The sequence below is a fragment of the Mustela erminea genome, chromosome 8 (assembly GCF_009829155.1).
Source record: "Mustela erminea isolate mMusErm1 chromosome 8, mMusErm1.Pri, whole genome shotgun sequence".
Taxonomy (NCBI): domain Eukaryota; kingdom Metazoa; phylum Chordata; class Mammalia; order Carnivora; family Mustelidae; genus Mustela; species Mustela erminea.
This window is the reverse complement of record NC_045621.1, coordinates 85,011,347-85,015,297: the sequence shown is the minus strand read 5'-3', so window position 1 is coordinate 85,015,297 and position 3,951 is coordinate 85,011,347.

The window sequence follows — 3,951 nt, the reverse complement described above, 5'->3', positions numbered from 1 at the left end:
AAATGAGGGGCTTGAGAAAATAAACTTTAAGACCACACCCTGGTCTAATTTTCTATTGGAGAAAATGTAAAAACATCAAAACATTTTGACCTGTCCCCTATCATCTGGTGACTTTGAGTAATTTAACTACCTGAGTCTCCAAAATCCTGTGTATCTAAGGACATAATATATGTGTAAATGATTAGTGAATTACAACATGCTAGGAAATATTTGAGATTCTCTGTTTTAGCTATATAGTTCATTTTCTCCATAAAAATACAATTTTGTTTCAAAATCTCAAAATAATGTTATTGGTATAATTTAATCCAAGCCCAAATCCCAAATTCCTGAGAAATAGAAGCATATCCAAGGTCAGAAAAAGATGGGCATCCTAGCTGAAGACAGGGAAAGTTTGCCTTTCACTCTGTTGTTTTACTTGAGCCTCAGTCGATTAGATGTGCCTGCCCATGTAGGTGGGGCACATCACTTTCCTCTGTCTACTGAATCAAATGTCAGTCTCTTCCAGAAACACCTACACAGACACACCCAGAAATAATGTTTTACCACCTATGTGGGCATCCTTTGGCCCATTCAAGTAAACAAAAATTAGCCATTGCAAGTCACTATTCACTTTTCTTTCTTGTCCTAAGGTCAAGTGGATCAGTGGGAATTCAAGTAGGAGAGAACATAATTAACAACAAAGGGTTAAGGATAACTTCCAGTGCACAGGAGGAGAGAAAAGTCCAACATCTGTTTAATTTGATTTCAAATCTTTAAGACTAGTGTAGGTTTCTCCTGAGGGAACAAGTATATTATAGTCCTAGCTTCTAACTATGACTGCAGAATATATATATAAAATATATTTCGGGTTGGGAGAGTAAGTAAGGAGTGATTCTTAAAATGACTTAAATCCTAATCTTCAAGTCCATTTTTAGCATATTAAATCATAGTTTATAAACTATTGGGAAAAATAGTGATGATTGATATAGAACTATCCACTCTTTCCTGAATGGACAGCTGAAAGATGGGAGGACATGCAGCTAGAAGTTTCCCAGCCTATGTTGGTGTATTAGTCAGGGGTCTCCAGAAAAGTCAAATCAATAGATTTTATATATATTTAAGATAAAGAACTTTATTATAAGGCATCGGGTCACACAATTATAGAGGCTAGGAAGTCCCATGACTTGCTTGATGTCTACAAACTGAAAACCCAGGAAAGCTGGTGGTATAGTTCAAAGGCCCAAGAACCACAGAGCTGAGGGTGCAGAGGTCAGTCCAGGTCTGAAAGCCCAACACCAAGGACACCAAGAAGGAAGTTCAGTGTCCCAGCTCTTTAGGCCAGCAGGGATAATTCAAACTTCACCTGCATTTCTGTCCTATTCAAGCACTTAACACTGCAAGATAATCTCTTTAGCTGGGGAGAACCGTCTGCTTTACTCAGTCCACCAATTCAAATGTTAATCTCTTCCTGGAATACCTTTACTGATGCAGAAATATTTAACCAAGTATCTGGGTATCCCACAGTCCAGTCAAGTTGACAATAAATTAACCATCACAGTTGGACATATGGATGCAAAGCACGATGATCCAACAAAGTGAAGTAAGGGATTTCTAGTAACCCATACAAACATACCAAAGGAAATGACGATAAAAAGTGGCAAAAATTCCACAACTGCCAAAGCAAAGATTTCAGTTCATGAGTAAGAATTTGTGCAGAGTTGAGATGTTTCCTCAGGCTTTTTTGTGTAGTGACTGCTCTCTCAAGTGTAGCTCTCCAAGAAGAGGGTTGAAAGAGCAGATTCACTCTTGTGTGTTCACTGACTAAGTTTGATCCATTCACATCATTTGCAGTTTGAGATATTGTTAGGAAAATGTCACAGAAATCTTCTGTTTTTTATCTGACATTGCACATATCTCTAAGAATTGAAATTAATATAACACTTATTTGGAACAGGCTTAGAGTAAGTAAGGCTGGAATTTAATTTCAGTCATTTCCCCTATACATTCCCTATACATTCCCTCCCTTTTTCTTTTTAAATCTGCTTTCATCACAATTTTTTTTAAGTTAATATGTACTTGGCACTGGTTTAAAGACTTTAGATATGTTATCTCTGACAAACTTGATGCCAATTTTATAAAGAAAGTAACTTCCTTACAGGGGAAGAATATTTCAGTGATAAAGAACCCTAGATGTGCAGGTTTAAAGTAACTTGTCCAAGGTCATTTAGCCAGGGAGTGACTTAAGATTCCAATCCAAGATTATTTGGCTTTTTCACCAATGTTCATAATATTCCACCTCCAAACTTCCAAAGGCTGAAGCTAGAGAGCTCAGCAAGGAGTACATGGTAACAGTAAATCAAATGAAATTCTTATTACAGTAGAATGGAACCTTAGGTATAATTAATCCAGCAGCCTCATTATTCTTGTAGAGGAGGGGAAATATGGGTCATTGATCTTGGAGTACAAGCAAATCAAAGAGAAGAGAGAAATGGACTTGGAGAGAGGTCTCTAGTGAGTAAAGATCTTGGTCTTTCATCCCAAGTTACTCCTTAAAAAAATGATTAGTTGTATTCAAATATAACATAGAATCACTGGTTTTGCATTTATAGAGTATTTTAAAATAGGTTCCCTTATTTGATCTGATCCCTACAGAAACATCATTATATAGTAAGGTGATTTTTTTTTTTTTTTAAGATTTTATTTACTTGACAGAGAGAAAGAGAAAGAGAGAGAGAGAAGCAGATTCCCTGCTGAGCATGGAGCCCAACATAGGACTTAATCCTAGGACTCCAGATTCACGACCTGAGCTGAAGGCAGATGCTTAACCGATTAAGGCACCCAGGTGCCCCAAGGGTGATGTTATAATCTCAAATTGTTGGATAAAAACCTAAGATTTTAATTACAAAATTATTTCAAATTGGCATAACTAGTATATCTAAACACAAATGTTTATTGGTTTTTTGATTTGCTTCTAACTGTAAGTGCAAGGTTCTTCCTAACCACCTTATTCCTTTTGAGATAACACCTTTTGAGATAACTTTCCTTTTGAGGTAACAGGTTACCAAGTGACATGTAACAAATACTAAAAACATTTGATACATTTATAATTACCTTAAAAGTATTGAACTCGAATCAGAAAGAAAGGAAATGAACTGCAATACAAATAAATATAAAAGCCACATTGTACCGAATTGAGGGGATTTCCTTGTCACAAGCTTTCTGTGGATCATCAGTGAATATAATTGTTCAGAAATTGTTAATGAAAACAAGGCAGAATTAGGAGAAATATATTGTTCCCGGGGAATGGGAATGACAACTTTGTGTTCTCTGCATTGATCAGAACACAGCTAGAGTTTTGGGTTCAGTCATTGGTAGGATATTTAAGCAGTAGTCCAGAGGAGGTGATTGGATGGTGAGGCAGAATCAGGGAACAGATGGGTCTCTTGGGTGGAACAACTCAGGGTATTGCCCTGTGCCACAGGTAGAATTTAAAGGATCCCCAAGCTAGAATTTTCTTTTATCTTCATAACAATCTTAAAACGTAGGAACTAGACCTTTCTTCCCATTTTGCAGATGAGGGAAGTGAAAAATGACCATTTCAATTATCAGAGTAATAAGCTAGAAAATAGTTCTTTTGCTATGAAAGAATTTAAGGATGCACTAGTAAAAGTATGCAATTATGTAAGAGAAACCCTAACATCACCTAGGTCCTATGTTTACTTGCCCTGATGTTCTCTTATTACCCTCTCTGCCTCTTGGGTCTCAAAATTCAACTGAAGCTAAAGAAGTTTGTTTACCTTTGTTAGTGTAATTATAGCAATAGTAATAGAACCATATAAATGTAATGTATATAATGTATTATGTAATATTGAGAAGCTTAGGGAATAAAATTATGACCATTACTGCTATTTCTGTTTCTGTACCTTCACTTGCTAACCCATGAGGAGATGTAAAAATACCAGTAGACTTTCT